Below are 19,521 nucleotides of genomic sequence, written 5' to 3' on the forward strand. Positions count from 1 at the left end.
AACATTTCTCATTATTACACCTACTAGAGATAACTAGCGATGGCTAAACAAAAAGTTCGGTGCATGTTCTGTGTACACTGACTGCCTGAACCTTCCAAGTCTATTTGGCTTCTGATTTGGATAGGGAGAGTTAAGCACCAAGCTTGACTCAGGAGGGAAAGCACTATCCAAATGAATGTAGCTCCAGTATGAATAGCAAGAATTTATATAGAAAGGGACTCACCTAAAAAGTTATCTGATTTTATTCAATTATTGAGCTTGATAGTAAAAGGTTGGATAACAAGGGATAGCTGTAATAACATACACGATGAGAACACAAACTGCTTCTAATATTCATAAACAAGTAAGTATCTGAGACAGGTCTCAATCAATTTAGAAGTTTATTTTGCCAAGATTAAGGACAAGTTGGAAGGAAAAAACACAGAATCATAGAAACAATCTGTGGTCTGTGCCTTTCTCCAAAGATGATGCTGAGGCTTCAACGTTTAAAGGGGAAGAGTGTGCTGGAGGGGAAAGAGGAAAGGTATGGTCACATTACTGAATCCACACATTGCAAAAGAAAAGGATAAGGCAGGGGAATAGTCAATTTTGTATTCATCTTATGCTCAGTAAATCAGCACTTCACATAAGGTAAGATGAGGACAGAGCACCTACCTGTGGGGATATTTAACCTTCTATCTGGAGCTGTGTGCTTAGGAGCAAAAGGAAAGTCAGCTTCTTGCATGACTCAGCTTTCAGCTTAACTTTCTCCTTTTGGCAGAGTGAATTGGGATCCCAAGTTTCTATTTTCCTTTCACACGTTTGAAACTAGACTTGATTTTGCTTAGAAATGTGACATTTATTTATACTTCTAAACAAAATCAAGGCTAGTTATCAATTGCCCATTTTCAGAGAATGAGAAAGCCCAAGAGCTCCGTGACTCCTTCCCATTTCCTTGAGTTATGGATACCAGGACCCTGGGTTCTGCAGAGCCTGGGGACACTGGATGAGAGAATGCTGTTTCTGAGCATGAAATTGTTGCTGTCAGATCCCCGCTCCTAAGCTTACTAGGGAGTGACTGGTCAACAAAAAGAGTGAAACTCTAAAATATTTGAAGAGATTTATTCTGAGCCAAATATAAGTGACCAATGGGCCATGACACAGCCCTCAGGAGACCCTGAGAACATGTGCACAAGATGGTCAGGGCACAGCCTAGTTTTACACATTTTAGGGAGACATGAGACATCAGTCAATACATGTAAGGTATATATTGTTTCAGTCTGGAAGGGCAAGACATCTTGAAGTGGGGACTTCCAGGTTATAGGTAGATTTTAAAATTTTCTGATTGGCAATTGGTTGAAAGAGTTATTATCAGAAGAAAGGAATGTCTGGGTTAAGATAAGCGGTTGGAGAAATGTAGATATTATCAGGCAGATAAAGCCTCCAGGTAGCAGGCTTCAGAGAAAATAGATGTTAAATATTTCTGATCAGACTCTTAGGTCTGATGTTGATGTCTTAAGGTCTGTGTTGATGTTAATGCTGGAGAAATATAATGATGCATGTCCAATGCTCTCTTCCATCATGGCCTGAACAAGATTTTCAGTTTCACTCTGGAATCCCCATGGCCGAGAGGAGGGGTACATTCAGATGGTTGAAGGGCTTAGAATTTTATTTTTGGTTTACATTCTTCCCTTTATGGCCAATATTTGCCAGCGTCAGCATCAATGGCTATTAATTTTTTTCTCCCAGCACTGCTTGGGTGGCATATCTGCCTGCCCTGTGTCCATCCTGTCCTTCAGTGAGACTCCCTATGGTGGAGGGACTTGAAGTCAAAATACTTATAGACAAGTAAGTGTTCTAGGAAAGATAGGAATGGACTCGGGCAGGCATTCATTACCCCTTAAAAGATTTATTTAAAGTAAAGAGCCAAAAACAAAAAGCCAATGACGAGTTTACAAAAATTGACTTTTCTTTCACTTCTATGCCTTGAACTACTATAATCTTGGTTTTAATTACAGACTTACAGTGGTTAACTATACAAAACATATACATTTTTCTAAAAAATAATTTTATATATCTAAATATCTATATCTGCAAAACTTATAACTGGGAGTATTATGCCCAGGAGGCTTGGTTATGAGGTATCTTTATCCTCTTAATAATTATTTTCTTTTAATTTCAGGAAGCAGGACATTTTTCATGGTTGGGGTGGATAAAAAGGTGCCACATAATAGCTGAGAAAGCAAAGTTCTTTGTTTTACAAGCTGTTTAGGCACCTATGTACTCTCCTTGATTTGGAGTGTCTGAGCTAACTGTATCCCTCAAAACCAGCCCTTACAATCTCATGCACCCATCTCTTCTGCAACAGTCTCTGGGCCTAGAGGGAGGGTCCTTGCATAGTCTTAGCAGTGGGTCATTTGCAATGAAAAACAGATCGGGTCCAGTGGGATGCCAAATAATGGAGATTTGCATCTCTAATCTTCAGAATGCCATGATTCTGGTTTCCTTTGAAGTGAAACAAGGAGAGATAAATAACATTAATATTTTGACCATCAGAAGAGTACTTGTGTGTCAAAAGAGAAAAAATACCCTATTTCATTAGGTCACCAACTGAAAATATGAAGAAAAATGATAATCTTGTACTCATTAGAAGATTATTTAACTATGAAAACTTTCAGGATTCTCAGGATCATCTTGGCTATACGGGGTCTTCTTTGGTTCTGTATGAAATCTAAAGTAGATTTTTCTAATTCTGTGAAGAATGTCAGTGGTAGTTTGATGGGAATAGCATTGAATCTATAAGTTACTTTGGGCAATATGGCCATTTTTATAGTATTGATTTTTCCTATCCATGGGGATGGAATGTTTTTCCATTTGTTTATGTCCTCTTATTTCCTTGAGCAGTGGTTTGTAGTTCTCCTTGAAGAGGTCTTTCACATCCCTTGTCAGCTGTATTTCTAGGTATTTTATTCATTTTTTTAGCAATTGTGAATGGGAGTTCATTCATGATATGTTTCTCTGCTTGTCTATTGTTGGTGTAAAGGAATGCTTGTGATTTTTGGACATTGATTTTATATAATGAGACTTTGCTGAAGTTGCTTATCAGTTTAAGGGGTTTTGGGGCTGAGATTATGGAGTTTTCTAAATATAACAGCATATCCTCTGCAATCAGAGGCAACTTGACTTCCTCTCTTCCTATATGAATACCCTTTATTTCTTCCTCTTGCCTGATTGCCCTTGCCAGAACTTCCTATACTACATTGAAAAGAAGTGGTGAGAGAGGGCTTCCTTGTCTTGTACCAGTTTTCAAAGGCAATGCTTCCAGCTTTTGCCCATTGACTGTGATATTGGCTGTAGGGTTGTCATAAATAGCTTTCATTATTTTGAGATATGTTCCATCAATACCTAGTTTATTGAGAGTTTTTAACATGAAGTGGTGTTGAATTTTATCAAATGCCTTTTCTGCACCTATTGAGATAATCATGTGGTTTTTGTCTTTGGTTCTGTTTATGTTGATTCATTATGTTTATTTATTTGTGCATGGTGAAACAGTCTTGCATCCCAGGGATGAAGCTGACTTGATTGTGGTGGATAAGTGTTTTGATGTGCTGCTGAATTTGGTTTGCTAGTATTTAATTGAGGATTTGTGCATCAATGTTCATCAGGGATATTGGCCTGAAGTGTGTGTGTGTGTGTGTGTGTGTGTGTGTGTGTCTTCCTGATTTTGGTATCAGGATGATGCTGGCTTCATAAAATGAGTTAGGGGGAAGTCACTCCTTTTCAATTGTTTGGAATAGCAAAAAGAACAAAGTTGGAGGCATCACACTACTTCAAACTATACTACAAGGCTACACTAACCAACACAGCATGGTACTGGTACCAAAACAGACATATAGACTAATTAAACAGAACAGAGACCTCAGCAATAACACGACACATCTACATCCATATGATCTTCAACAAACCTGACAAAAAGAAGCAATGAAGAAAGAATCTCCTATTCAATAAATAGTGCTGGGAAAATTCACTAGCCATATGCAGAAGATTGAAACTGGAACCCTTCCTTAAATCTTAAACTTAAGACTTTAAACCTTAAACATAAGACTTAAATGTCAAGCCCCAAACCATAAAAACCCTAGAAGAAAACCTAGGCAATACCATTCAGGACATAGGCATGAGCAAAGACTTCATGACAAAAATGCCAAAAGCAACTGCAACAGAAGCCAAGATTGACAAATGAGATCTAAGTAAATTAAAGAGCTTCTGCACAGCAAAAGAAACTATCATCAGAGTGAACAGGCAAACAACAGAATGGGAAAAAAATTTTGCAATCTACCCATCTGACAAAGGTCTAATATCCAGAATTTACAAGGAAATTGAACAAATTCACAAGAAAAAAACAAACAACCCAATCAAAAAATGGGCAAAGAACATGAACAGACACTTCTCCAAAGAAGATATTTACATGGCCAACAAACATATAAAAAAAGCTCAACATCACTGATTATTTGAGAAATGCAAATCAAAACTACAACGAGATATCATCTCACACCAGTCAGGATGGCAATTAATAAAAAATCAAGAAACAGTAGAAGCTGACCAGGCTGTGGAGAAATAGGAATGCTTTTACACTGTTGGTGGGCATGTAAATTAGTTCAACCATTGTGGAAGACAGTATGATGATTCCTCAAGGATCTAAAACCAGAAATACCATTTGACCCAGCAATCCCATTACTGGATATATACCCAAAATAATATAAATTATTCTACTATAAAGATACATGTACACATATGTTTATTGCAGCACTATTTACAATAGCAAAGTCATGGAACTAGTCCAAATGCCCATCAATGATAGACTGGATAAACAAAATGTAGTACATATACATCATGGAATACTATGCAGCCATAAAAGGAATGAGATCATGCCCTTTGCAGGGACTTGGATGAAACTGGAAGCCATCATCCTTAGCAAACTAAAACAGGAACAGAAAACCAACCACCACATGTTCTCACTCATAAGTGGGAGTTGAACAATGAGAACACATGGACACAGGGAGCAGAAAAGCACACACTAGGGCCTGTTGGGGGGTGAGGGGTGAGGGAATAGAACTTAAAGGATGGGTCAATAGGTATAGCAAACCACCATGGCACGTGTATACCTACTTAACAAACCTGCACATTCTGCACATGTATCCTGGAACTTAAAGGAAAATAAAATAAAATATAAAAATTTTATGATTCAATTTGTACTCCATAAAATAAAAGCCAGAGCTGACATTTAGTAACAAGCATTACCCTTTTCCCTTGAAACAATCTCTCTGTCTCTCTCTAGCTCTCCTTTTTTATTAAAGAGAAGTCATAGTGAGAACAATTTGTGTGAAAAATAAGTTTTAGGCTTATTATGGTTGGCTTGTGATATGGCTTGACTCTGTGTCCTGACCCAAATCTCATTTCAAATTGTCATCCCTCCTGGTGGGAGGTGAATGTATCATGGGAGTTGTTTCACCCATGCTGTTTTCATGATAGTGAGTTATGAAATCTGATGATTGTATAAGTGTTTGACATTTTATCCTTTACACACACACACACAGTCTCTCCTGCCACCTTGTGAAGAAGGTGCCTACTTTCCTTTCTATCGTAACTGTAAGTTTTCTGAGGCCTCCCCGGCTATGCAGAACTGTCAGTTAAACCTCTTTTGTTTATAAATTACCCAGTCTCAAGTAATATCTTTATAGCAGTGTGAGAAGGGACTAGTACAGCCTGAGTATTCACTTAAAGTGCAGAAACAATTAATTGGTCATATAGGCTTCTCTTAAGTTGGGTTTGTTGGAATTTACCTAAAATTAAGTTATTCTAGTCAAAGCCTGGGTAAAATAACCAGTGTCTCCATTTGTCTCATTTTACAATAAAAGATGTACTTAAGCAAATGACTATGTTGTCACCTAATCAGAATACTCACAGCTTTCAAATTATGGAGAAACTAGAGAAAAATAAATTTGCTCACAAAAACACACTTCACCCAATTTTTCTAAACTATAAATAACTCAAAATAAAAACATTTGCTTGACTCTTCTGTAATAAGAGCAGTGGCTTTCAAACATGATGTCATTTGTTAATCTTGGAACTGCTATCCACAAGCCAAACAGCTCCTGTCAGATGGGAACCGCCTATCAAGCACTGTAGAATATGTAGCAGTTCTTCACATAGTTAGAGTCAGTCCTATTGGAAAACAGAGGCTCTTTGCTTATGAGTATTATTCTCTTTGCATTCCTCAGGTAGAAAGATGCTATATCAAAAGTATTTGGGTCCCCAGCAGGGTTTGGGACAAAGGACTCAGGGCATTTGGTTGATCTTTACCTTATTTGTCTCAACATTGCCCCAGGCAATATTATCTTTCTCATTATAACTTTTGCCTTTTGATTAAAAAACATTTTCTATCTGGGGCAAATAATGAATAAGTATTCAAACATATCTATGATTCTTCTGGGGCAGGTCCTTGGACTTCCTTTTCCTTTCAATTTTGTTCTTATTTCCCTAATCATTTATCAAGCATCTTTAAGAGCCCTGAAGGACTGCAAATTTGATAAGGCTTCTCTACCATAAGATTGTGCTGAAGCGATGTTACCCAGAGTGCCAATGAAAAAGGGGCCCTTTCAACCCCTAAATTTCTTATTGCATGAGTCCAAGCCACATTTTGAAAAGCCTGCTGGAGGAGTAAAGAGGTTTCTGCAAAGTTCAATCCACCCCCAATCCTCCAATGTCCAGGTAGACCTGACGGAACCTCCCCTGCATCCAGCTCCAGCCCCAGCCCAGTCCCATTGGATCCCTGACATTCGTTACAGCCAAAAGATTCAAGGAGTCAGTCCACCCACGAGCAGAGGGGAGGATGTTTCTCAAGAATGAGACAGGAAGTGCAGAGGAAATGCGACACTGTGCCTGCCCTAGAAGACAAGCCCAGTCATGGTCACCTACTGTTCATTCTAGGCAATCCACTCACCTATGAGGTGAAACATGGAGACCAAGATAGCTTCCCTGTCTGAGACACGTATGGAAGCCAAGAGCCCCAGGATCATCAACCCTGGCTAATCAAGCAGAAACAGGTTTGGAGGGAGAAACAATCATGACACGGATCTCCAGGAAGTGTCCCCTGGCGGACTGGGAAGTGATCTTTGTTGAAGACATTCAGACAGACCAAGAAACATCAAGGTCCCTCAGAAACAGGGGAGACAGAGCAAGAGGGAGGACAGAGCAGAGGCCAGAGCCCAGGCAGGATATAGCACCATGCCATCGGAACAGGCATAAGGGGAGGGGTGCCAAACTGGTGACTTGTCTGGAGCGGCCAGTGTTCCAGTGACAGGGATTGTTGCCATCTCCCATTCTTAGCTTCTTCTTCAAGATTGTATCGTTGTGTGGCTTCGTTCTCAGAGAAGAGCTGTGAAAAGATACAAGAATCTTCTTTGACTTTGGTTGGCTCCACCCCTGCAGAAAAATGACCTCCTGTGAGGATTTTGTTCTTGGCTGCAGTGTGGTCACATTGATTCTAGAAAAGAGGCCGCTCAGGTTGGGGATGAGATTTCAATTGCCCCGGGACAGACGCATCTCATCACGTGGTCGAGGTCTTGACGAACCCAAAGTGGAACCGCCGAGAAAACGATAAACAACCGGCCACATGACCCAGGCAGAGACCCAGAAACAGGCTCAACAAAGACCAGACGACATGCAAAAATAGCATTTTTGGAGCACAAGGCACATTCGTCCAAACACACACACAAGGACACAAACAGACAGAGAGAGGGAAAGAGTAAGAGACAGAGAGAGAGGAGAGAATAGGAGACACAAACACACACACAAACAAAAACACACAGTCATATAGCAGTGGCACAGACACACTCCACACCCCAAGGCAACATCTGAGGCAGCGGGGTTCTGCTCTACACGAGAACGACCCTCAGGTGAGAGAGCAGCCCACAGGCACACAGGCAGACCTGTCCTCGAGATCACGGGGGCACAGACTTCTGGGTAGACTCACCCGAACACCGTCCGGGCAGGCCTGAGGCTGGGATGCCGTGCTGCTTCCCCCCGACTCCCCGTGTGGTTTCCTCATGCTGCTCGGCCCTTTGCGACTCCTGGCGGCCGGAGACGTTCCCGTGGACCCCGTGGAGAGGTCAGGGCGGAGCCTCGGAGGCCCGACACCCAAGGGCTGTCACGGAGGGCTCCCGTGTTGCCAAGCCTCGGGGACTGGTTTCTAAGACAACCGTGGGAAGCACTGTGAGGGGAGCATGGGCGCGCGCCTCGCGCATGCGCATTGGCTGGGCCTACTGGCGCTCGGCTCCTGGCAGTCAGGCAGGCTGCGTCCCCTTTAAATAAGGGCGGCTGCGCGGCGGCAGTGGGGGCTCCTGCTGCAAACGCGGCTGCGGCTGGAGCCGGGGTCCAGTTTGGGCCGCGTGGGAGAGGGGGCCGCAGGTGTCCCAGGGTCAAGCCCCCAGGAGTTGCGTCTTCAAGACCTCCTTGAGCCGACTTCCACCGATGGAGGGGGAGCTTCAGGGCGCCTGCTGGGTTCTCTGGACCCCTCTTCAGAAGCGATTTTGGACCCCTCCGGGTGACAAAGGATGGGCTCACCACATGGGGTGAGGCCGGCAGGGCCTGGCTGCAGCACACAATGATCCCATGGCCCTCAAGGCGTGGTGTCGCTGAAAATTCACTGATCCGTGAGCCCTCTGCTTCCCTCCTCCTTTGAAAGAGCAGTGGCCTGCCCCGCTTCTAAAAGCCCTGGGGCTCCTGCAAGCCGACACCGCTTTCCAGGACACGTGCAGACAGGGACGGGGCGAATCCGAGGTGGAGACAATGCGATCACGCGTGGCACTGGCGTATCCCAGAGCAGATGGCGTGAATGTATGTCACCGGAGGCATAAGGGGCGATGGCGCAACCAACAATGGTGTCCAGGCATGTGCCCGGTGGAAAGGGGGAACGAGTGGCCTTTCCCCGAGTGCCAAGGGAACTCAAAGAAGACCTGGGAACCTGGACGGGGCCTGTGCCTCAGCCCAAGCCACATCTTGAAAGGCCGGCCAGAGGAGCACGGAGGTTTCGGCAACATTCACCCCACTCCCAACCCTCCACCGCCAAGCTAGCCCTGACGCGACCTCCCCTGCACCCGGCCCCAGCCCCAGTCCCCGCGTAGTCCCTTAGTTTCCTGACATTCGTTACAGCCAAAAGATTCAGGGAGTCGGTCCACCTTTGAGCAGAGGAGAGGATGTCCCTCAAGAGTGAGACAGGAAGAGCAGAGGAAATGCGACACCACCTGTCCTAGAAGACAAGGCCAGTCACGGTGGCCTAGCGCTCATTCTAGGCAATCCACCCAGCCATGAGGTGAAACATGGAGACCAAGGAAGCTTCCCTGTCTGAGACACGTATGGAAGCCAAGAGCTCCAGGGTCATCAGACCTGCCCAATGCAGCAGAAACAGGTTTGGAGAGAGAAACAGTCACGACACGGATCTCTAGGAAGTGTCTCCCTGATGGACGGGGAAGTGATCTTCGTGGAAGATATTCAGCCAGACCAAGAGGCATCTAGGCCGCTCAGAGACAGGGGAGACAGAGCAAGAGGGAGGACAGAGCAGAGGCCAGAGCCCAGGCAGGATACGGCGCCGAGCCACCGCCACGGGCATAAGGGGAGGGGTGGGAAGCGGGTGGCTTGTCCAGAGAGGCCAGCGTTCCAGGGACAGGGATTGTTGCCGTCTCCCATTCCCGGCTTCCTCTTGAAGACTGTGTGGTGGTGTGGCTTCATTTCGCAGAGAAGAGCCGTGGAAAGGTACAACCATCTTCTTGGACTCGGGTCTGATCGTCTCCTGCGGGACCATGTGCTCCTGTGGGGCTTTTGTCCTGGGCTGGCTGGAGTGTGGTGCCCTGGATCCTAGGAAAGAGGCCTCTCAGGATGGGGATGAGACTTCCATTGCTCCAGCCCCAAGCATCCGCTCACGTGATCGAGGCTTTCACAGACCCAAAGTGGAACCGGCGCCAAAGCGACGGACAGCCGGCCACAGGACCCAGGGAGAGAGGCAGAAAGAGGCTCATCAAAGACCGGCCGACATAAAAGACATCCCTTTTTGACGCACAGGGCACATTCCTCCAAAGACACAGACGCACAGGGCCGCGTGCACACACACGCACACACACACACACACACACACACACACAAACCGACAGAGAGAGGGAAAGAAGCACACAGAGGGTGAGACAGAGAGAGAAGGGAGAGTGGGAGACACACGCACACACACAGTCCTACAGCGGTGGCAGAGAAATACACGGCCCCAGGCAACCCCTGCGGCTGCCGGGTTCTGATCTCGACCGCAAGGACCCTCGGGTGAGAGAACAGCCCTCGGGCACGCAGGCGGACCTGTCGTCGACATCACGGGGGCACGACTTCTGGGTAGACTCACCCGAACACCGTCCGGGCAGGCCTGAGGCTGGGATGCCGTGCTGCTTCCCCCCGACTCCCCGTGTGGTTTCGTCACGCTGCTCGGCCCTTTGCGACTCCTGGCGGCCGGAGACGTTGCCGTGGACCCCGTGGAGAGGTCAGGCCGGAGCCTAGGAGGCCCGACACCCAAGCGCTGTCACGGAGGGCTCCCGTGTTGCCAAGCCTCGGGGACTGGTTTCTAAGACAACCGTGGGAAGCACTGTGACGGGAGAATGGGCGCGCGCCTCGCGCATGCGCATTGGCTGGGCCTACTGGCGCTCGGCTCCTGGCAGTCAGGCAGGCTGCGTCCCCTTTAAATAAGGGTGGCTGCGCGGCGGCAGTCGGAGCTCCTGCTGCAGCCGCGGCTGCGGATGGAGCCGGGGTCCAGTTTGGGCCGCGTGGGAGAGGGGGCCGCAGGTGTCCCAGGGTCAAGCCCCCAGGAGTCCCGTCTTCAAGACCTCCTTGAGCCGACTTCCACCGATGGAGGGGGAGCTTCAGGGCGCCTGCTGGGTTCTCTGGACTCCTCTTCAGAAGCGATTTTGGACCCCTCCGGGTGACAAAGGATGGGCTCACCACATGGGGTGAGGCCGGCAGGGCCTGGCTGCAGCACACAATGATCCCATGGCCCTCAAGGCGTGGTGTCGCTGAAAACTCACTGATCCGTGAGCCCTCTGCTTTCCTCCTCCTTTGAAAGAGCAGTGGCCTGCCCCGCTTCTAAAAGCCCTGGGGCTCCTGCAAGCCGACACCGCTTTCCAGGACACGTGCAGACAGGGACGGGGCGAATCCGAGGTGGAGACAATGCGATCACGCGTGGCACTGGCGTATCCCAGAGCAGATGGCGTGAATGTATGTCACCGGAGGCATAAGGGGCGATGGCGCAACCAACAATGGTGTCCAGGCATGTGCCCGGTGGAAAGGGGGAACGAGTGGCCTTTCCCCGAGTGCCAAGGGAACTCAAAGAAGACCTGGGAACCTGGACGGGGCCTGTGCCTCAGCCCAAGCCACATCTTGAAAGGCCGGCCAGAGGAGCACGGAGGTTTCGGCAACATTCACCCCACTCCCAACCCTCCACGGCCCAGCTAGCCCTGACGCGACCTCCCCTGCACCCGGCCCCAGCCCCAGGCCCCGCGTAGTCCCTTGGTTTCCTGACATTCGTTACAGCCAAAAGATTCAGGGAGTCGGTCCACCTTTGAGCAGAGGAGAGGATGTCCCTCAAGAGTGAGACAAGAAGAGCTGAGGAAATGCGACACCACCTGTCCTAGAAGACAAGGCCAGTCACGGTGGCCTAGCGCTCATTCTAGGCAATCCACCCAGCCATGAGGTGAAACATGGAGACCAAGGAAGCTTCCCTGTCTGAGACACGTATGGAAGCCAAGAGCTCCAGGGTCATCAGACCGGCCCAATGCAGCAGAAACAGGTTTGGAGAGAGAAACAGTCACGACACGGATCTCTAGGAAGTGTCTCCCTGATGGACGGGGAAGTGATCTTCGTAGAAGATATTCAGCCAGACCAAGAGGCATCTAGGCCGCTCAGAGACAGGGGAGACAGAGCAAGAGGGAGGACAGAGCAGAGGCCAGAGCCCAGGCAGGATACGGCGCCGAGCCACCGCCACGGGCATAAGGGGAGGGGTGGGAAGCGGGTGGCTTGTCCAGAGAGGCCAGCGTTCCAGGCACAGGGATTGTTGCCGTCTCCCATTCCCGGCTTCCTCTTGAAGACTGTCTGGTGGTGTGGCTTCATTTCGCAGAGAAGAGCCGTGGAAAGGTACAACCATCTTCTTGGACTCGGGTCTGATCGTCTCCTGCGGGACCATGTGCTCCTGTGGGGCTTTTGTCCTGGGCTGGCTGGAGTGTGGTGCCCCGGATCCTAGGAAAGAGGCCGCTCAGGATGGGGATGAGACTTCCATTGCTCCGGTCCCAAGCATCCGCTCACATGATCGAGGCTTTCACAGACCCAAAGTGGAACCGGCGCCAAAGCGACGGACAGCCGGCCACAGGACCCAGGGAGAGACGCAGAAAGAGGCTCACCAAAGACCGGCCGACATAAAAGACATCCCTTTTTGACGCACAGGGCACATTCGTCCAAAGACACAGACGCACAGGGCCGCGTGCACACACACGCACACACACACACACACACACACACACACACAAACCGACAGAGAGAGGGAAAGAAGCACACAGAGGGTGAGAGAGAGAGAAGGGAGAGTGGGAGACACACGCACACACACAGTCCTACAGCGGTGGCAGAGAAATACACGCCCCCAGGCAACCCCTGCGGCTGCCGGGTTCTGATCTCGACCGCAAGGACCCTCGGGTGAGAGAACAGCCCTCGGGCACGCAGGCGCACCTGTCCTCGACATCACGGGGGCACGACTTCTGGGTAGACTCACCCGAACACCGTCCGGGCAGGCCTGAGGCTGGGATGCCGTGCTGCTTCCCCCCGACTCCCCGTGTGGTTTCGTCATGCTGCTCGGCCCTTTGCGACTCCTGGCGGCCGGAGACGTTCCCGTGGACCCCGTTTTGAGGTCAGGCCGGAGCCTCGGAGGCCCGACACCCAAGCGCTGTCACGGAGGGCTCCCGTGTTGCCAAGCCTCGGGGACTGGTTTCTAAGACAACCGTGGGAAGCACTGTGACGGGAGAATGGGCGCGCGCCTCGCGCATGCGCATTGGCTGGGCCTACTGGCGCTCGGCTCCTGGCAGTCAGGCAGGCTGCGTCCCCTTTATATAAGGGCGGCTGCGCGGCGGCAGTCGGGGCTCCTGCTGCAGCCGCGACTGCGGCTGGTGCCGGGGTCCAGTTTGGGCCGCGTGGGAGAGGGGGCCGAAGGTGTCCCAGGGTCAAGCCCCCAGGAGTCCCGTCTTCAAGACCTCCTTGAGCCGACTTATACCGATGGAGGGGGAGCTTCAGGGCGCCTGCTGGGTTATCTGGACTCCTCTTCAGAAGCGATTTTGGACCCCTCCGGGTGACAAGGGATGGGCTCACCACATGGGGTGAGGCCGCCAGGGCCTGGCTGCAGCACACAATGATCCCATGGCCCTCAAGGCGTGGTGTCGCTGAAAATTCACTGATCCGTGAGCCCTCTGCTTCCCTCCTCCTTTGAAAGAGCAGTGGCCTGCCCCGCTTCTAAAAGCCCTGGGGCTCCTGCAAGCCGACACCGCTTTCCAGGACACGTGCAGACAGGGACGGGGCGAATCCGAGGTGGAGACAATGCGATCACGCGTGGCACTGGCGTATCCCAGAGCAGATGGCGTGAATGTATGTCACCGGAGGCATATGGTGCGATGGCGCAACCAACAATGGTGTCCAGGCATGTGCCCGGTGGAAAGGGGGAACGAGTGGACTTTCCCCGAGTGCCAAGGGAACTCAAAGAAGACCTGGGAACCTGGACGGGGCCTGTGCCTCAGCCAAAGCCACATCTTGAAAGGCCGGCCAGAGGAGCACGGAGGTTTCGGCAACATTCACCCCACTCCCAACCCTCCACCGCCCAGCTAGCCCTGACGCGACCTCCCCTGCACCCGGCCCCAGCCCCAGTCCCCGCGTAGTCCCTTGGTTTCCTGACATTCGTTACAGCCAAAAGATTCAGGGAGTCGGTCCACCTTTGAGCAGAGGAGAGGATGTCCCTCAAGAGTGAGACAGGAAGAGCAGAGGAAATGCGACACCACCTGTCCTAGAAGACAAGGCCAGTCACGGTGGCCTAGCGCTCATTCTAGGCAATCCACCCAGCCATGAGGTGAAACATGGAGACCAAGGAAGCTTCCCTGTCTGAGACACGTATGGAAGCCAAGAGCTCCAGGGTCATCAGACCTGCCCAATGCAGCAGAAACAGGTTTGGAGAGAGAAACAGTCACGACACGGATCTCTAGGAAGTGTCTCCCTGATGGACGGGGAAGTGATCTTCGTGGAAGATATTCAGCCAGACCAAGAGGCATCTAGGCCGCTCAGAGACAGGGGAGACAGAGCAAGAGGGAGGACAGAGCAGAGGCCAGAGCCCAGGCAGGATACGGCGCCGAGCCACCGCCACGGGCATAAGGGGAGGGGTGGGAAGCGGGTGGCTTGTCCAGAGAGGCCAGCGTTCCAGGGACAGGGATTGTTGCCGTTTCCCATTCCCGGCTTCCTCTTGAAGACTGTGTGGTGGTGTGTCTTCGTTTCGCAGAGAAGAGCCGTGGAAAGGTACAACCATCTTCTTGGACTCGGGTCTGATCGTCTCCTGCGGGACCATGTGCTCCTGTGGGGCTTTTGTCCTGGGCTGGCTGGGGTGTGGTGCCCTGGATCCTAGGAAAGAGGCCGCTCAGGATGGGGATGAGACTTCCATTGCTCCGGTCCCAAGCATCCGCTCACGTGATCGAGGCTTTCACAGACCCAAAGTGGAACCGGCGCCAAAGCGACGGACAGCCGGCCACAGGACCAAGGGAGAGACGCAGAAAGAGGCTCACCAAAGACCGGCCGACAGAAAAGACATCCCTTTTTGACGCACAGGGCACATTCGTCCAAAGACACAGACGCACAGGGCCGCGTGCACACACACGCACACGCACACACACACACACACACACACACAAACCGACAGAGAGAGGGAAAGAAGCACACAGAGGGCGAGACAGAGAGAGAAGGGAGAGTGGGAGACACACGCACACACACAGTCCTACAGCGGTGACAGAGAAATACAAGCCCCAGGCAACCCCTGCGGCTGCCGGGTTCTGATCTCGACCGCAAGGACCCTCGGGTGAGAGAACAGCCCTCGGGCACGCAGGCGGACCTGTCGTCGACATCACGGGGGCACGACTTCTGGGTAGACTCACCCGAACACCGTCCGGGCAGGCCTGAGGCTGGGATGCCATGCTGCTTCCCCCCGACTCCCCGTGTGGTTTCGTCATGCTGCTCGGCCCTTTGCGACTCCTGGCGGCCGGAGACGTTCCCGTGGACCCCGTTTTGAGGTCAGGCCGGAGCCTCGGAGGCCCGACACCCAAGCGCTGTCACGGAGGGCTCCCGTGTTGCCAAGCCTCGGGGACTGGTTTCTAAGACAACCGTGGGAAGCACTGTGACGGGAGAATGGGCGCGCGCCTCGCGCATGCGCATTGGCTGGGCCTACTGGCGCTCGGCTCCTGGCAGTCAGGCAGGCTGCGTCCCCTTTAAATAAGGGCGGCTGCGCGGCGGCAGTTGGGGCTCCTGCTGCAGCCGCGGCTGCGGATGGAGCCGGGGTCCAGTTTGGGCCGCGTGGGAGAGGGGGCCGCAGGTGTCCCAGGGTCAAGCCCCCAGGAGTCCCGTCTTCAAGACCTCCTTGAGCCGACTTCCACCGATGGAGGGGGAGCTTCAGGGCGCCTGCTGGGTTCTCTGGACTCCTCTTCAGAAGCGATTTTGGACCCCTCCGGGTGACAAAGGATGGGCTCACCACATGGGGTGAGGCCGGCAGGGCCTGGCTGCAGCACACAATGATCCCATGGCCCTCAAGGCGTGGTGTCGCTGAAAATTCACTGATCCGTGAGCCCTCTGCTTCCCTCCTCCTTTGAAAGAGCAGTGGCCTGCCCCGTTTCTAAAAGCCCTGGGGCTCCTGCAAGCCGACACCGCTTTCCAGGACACGTGCAGACAGGGACGGGGCGAATCCGAGGTGGAGACAATGCGATCACGCGTGGCACTGGCGTATCCCAGAGCAGATGGCGTGAATGTATGTCACCGGAGGCATATGGGGCGATGGCGCAACCAACAATGGTGTCCAGGCATGTGCCCGGTGGAAAGGGGGAACGAGTGGCCTTTCCCCGAGTGCCAAGGGAACTCAAAGAAGACCTGGGAACCTGGACGGGGCCTGTGCCTCAGCCCAAGCCACATCTTGAAAGGCCGGCCAGAGGAGCACGGAGGTTTCGGCAACATTCACCCCACTCCCAACCCTCCACCGCCCAGCTAGCCCTGACGCGACCTCCCCTGCACCCGGCCCCAGCCCCAGTTCCCGCGTAGTCCCTTGGTTTCCTGACATTCGTTACAGCCAAAAGATTCAGGGAGTCGGTCCACCTTTGAGCAGAGGAGAGGATGTCCCTCAAGAGTGAGACAGGAAGAGCAGAGGAAATGCGACACCACCTGTCCTAGAAGACAAGGCCAGTCACGGTGGCCTAGCGCTCATTCTAGGCAATCCACCCAGCCATGAGGTGAAACATGGAGACCAAGGAAGCTTCCCTGTCTGAGACACGTATGGAAGCCAAGAGCTCCAGGGTCATCAGACCGGCCCAATGCAGCAGAAACAGGTTTGGAGAGAGAAACAGTCACGACACGGATCTCTAGGAAGTGTCTCCCTGATGGACGGGGAAGTGATCTTCGTAGAAGATATTCAGCCAGACCAAGAGGCATCTAGGCCGCTCAGAGACAGGGGAGACAGAGCAAGAGGGAGGACAGAGCAGAGGCCAGAGCCCAGGCAGGATACGGCGCCGAGCCACCGCCACGGGCATAAGGGGAGGAGGGGTGGGAAGCGGGTGGCTTGTCCAGAGAGGCCAGCGTTCCAGGGACAGGGATTGTTGCCGTCTCCCATTCCCGGCTTCCTCTTGAAGACTGTGTGGTGGTGTGGCTTCATTTCGCAGAGAAGAGCCGTGGAAAGGTACAACCATCTTCTTGGACTCGGGTCTGATCGTCTCCTGCGGGACCATGTGCTCCTGTGGGGCTTTTGTCCTGGGCTGGCTGGAGTGTGGTGCCCTGGATCCTAGGAAAGAGGCCGCTCAGGATGGGGATGAGACTTCCATTGCTCCGGCCCCAAGCATCCGCTCACGTGATCGAGGCTTTCACAGACCCAAAGTGGAACCGGCGCCAAAGCGACGGACAGCCGGCCACAGGACCCAGGGAGAGACGCAGAAAGAGGCTCACCAAAGACCGGCCGACATAAAAGACATCCCTTTTTGACGCACAGGACACATTCGTCCAAAGACACAGACGCACAGGGCCGCGTGCACACACAGGCGCACACAAACACACACACACACACACACACACACAAACCGACAGAGAGAGGGAAAGAAGCACACAGAGGGTGAGACAGAGAGAGAAGGGAGAGTGGGAGACACACGCACACACACAGTCCTACAGCGGTGGCAGAGAAATACACGGCCCCAGGCAACCCCTGCGGCTGCCGGGTTCTGATCTCGACCGCAAGGACCCTCGGGTGAGAGAACAGCCCTCGGGCACGCAGGCGGACCTGTCCTCGACATCACGGGGGCACGACTTCTGGGTAGACTCACCCGAACACCGTCCGGGCAGGCCTGAGGCTGGGATGCCGTGCTGCTTCCCCCCGACTCCCCGTGTGGTTTCGTCATGCTGCTCGGCCCTTTGCGACTCCTGGCGGCCGGAGACGTTCCCATGGACCCCGTTTTGAGGTCAGGCCGGAGCCTCGGAGGCCCGACACCCAAGCGCTGTCACGGAGGGCTCCCGTGTTCCCAAGCCTCGGGGACTGGTTTCTAAGACAACCGTGGGAAGCACTGTGACCGGAGAATGGGCGCGCGCCTCGCGCATGCGCATTGGCTGGGCCAACTGGCGCTCGGCTCCTGGCAGTGAGGCAGGCTGCGTCCCCTTTAAATAAGGGCGGCTGCGCGGCGGCAGTCGGGGCTCCTGCTACAGCCGCGACTGCTGCTGGAGCCGGGGTCCAGTTTGGGCCGCGTGGGAGAGGGGGCCGAAGGTGTCCCAGGGTCAAGCCCCCAGGAGTCCCGTCTTCAAGACCTCCTTGAGCCGACTTCCACCGATGGAGGGGGAGCTTCAGGGCGCCTGCTGGGTTCTCTGGACTCCTCTTCAGAAGCGATTTTGGACCCCTCCGGGTGACAAAGGATGGGCTCACCACATGGGGTGAGGCCGCCAGGGCCTGGCTGCAGCACACAATGATCCCATGGCCCTCAAGGCGTGGTGTCGCTGAAAATTCACTGATCCGTGAGCCCTCTGCTTCCCTCCTCCTTTGAAAGAGCAGTGGCCTGCCCCGCTTCTAAAAGCCCTGGGGCTCCTGCAAGCCGACACCGCTTTCCAGGACACGTGCAGACAGGGACGGGGCGAATCCGAGGTGGAGACAATGCGATCACGCGTGGCACTGGCGTATCCCAGAGCAGATGGCGTGAATGTATGTCACCGGAGGCATATGGGGCGATGGCGCAACCAACAATGGTGTCCAGGCATGTGCCCGGTGGAAAGGGGGAAAGAGTGGCCTTTCCCCGAGTACCAAGGGAACTCAAAGAAGACCTGGGAACCTGGACGGGGCCTGTGCCTCAGCCCAAGCCACATCTTGAAAGGCCGGCCAGAGGAGCACGGAGGTTTCGGCAACATTCACCCCACTCCCAACCCTCCACCGCCCAGCTAGCCCTGACGCGACCTCCCCTGCACCCGGCCCCAGCCCCAGTCCCCGCGTAGTCCCTTGGTTTCCTGACATTCGTTACAGCCAAAAGATTCAGGGAGTCGGTCCACCTTTGAGCAGAGGAGAGGATGTCCCTCAAGAGTGAGACAGGAAGAGCAGAGGAAATGCGACACCACCTGTCCTAGAAGACAAGGCCAGTCACGGTGGCCTAGCGCTCATTCTAGGCAATCCACCCAGCCATGAGGTGAAACATGGAGACCAAGGAAGCTTCCCTGTCTGAGACACGTATGGAAGCCAAGAGCTCCAGGGTCATCAGACCTGCCCAATGCAGCAGAAACAGGTTTGGAGAGAGAAACAGTCACGACACGGATCTCTAGGAAGTGTCTCCCTGATGGACGGGGAAGTGATCTTCGTAGAAGATATTCAGCCAGACCAAGAGGCATCTAGGCCGCTCAGAGACAGGGGAGACAGAGCAAGAGGGAGGACAGAGCAGAGGCCAGAGCCCAGGCAGGATACGGCGCCGAGCCACCGCCACGGGCATAAGGGGAGGAGGGGTGGGAAGCGGGTGGCTTGTCCAGAGAGGCCAGCGTTCCAGGGACAGGGATTGTTGCCGTCTCCCATTCCCGGCTTCCTCTTGAAGACTGTGTGGTGGTGTGGCTTCATTTCGCAGAGAAGAGCCGTGGAAAGGTACAACCATCTTCTTGGACTCGGGTCTGATCGTCTCCTGCGGGACCATGTGCTCCTGTGGGGCTTTTGTCCTGGGCTGGCTGGAGTGTGGTGCC

At 52.6% G+C, this 19,521-nt stretch overlaps 1 long non-coding RNA gene across 2 annotated transcripts; it reads right to left on the bottom strand.

The window, feature by feature from the left end:
* Window positions 1-363: 363 nt before the first annotated feature.
* LOC129051241 (uncharacterized) lies at window positions 364-10,740 on the bottom strand. 2 transcript variants are annotated; one of them, XR_010138108.1, is made up of 3 exons: window positions 10,418-10,740; window positions 8,012-9,891; window positions 364-503 (listed from the first exon to the last, which is right to left on the bottom strand). It is a non-coding gene; the product is annotated as an uncharacterized LOC129051241 (long non-coding RNA). The 2 variants fall into 2 exon arrangements; XR_010138109.1 differs by lacking the exon at window positions 364-503 and adding an exon at window positions 2,497-7,414.
* Window positions 10,741-19,521: the final 8,781 nt, after the last annotated feature.

This window comes from Pongo abelii, chromosome 19, assembly GCF_028885655.2.
Source record: "Pongo abelii isolate AG06213 chromosome 19, NHGRI_mPonAbe1-v2.0_pri, whole genome shotgun sequence".
Classification (NCBI taxonomy): domain Eukaryota; kingdom Metazoa; phylum Chordata; class Mammalia; order Primates; family Hominidae; genus Pongo; species Pongo abelii.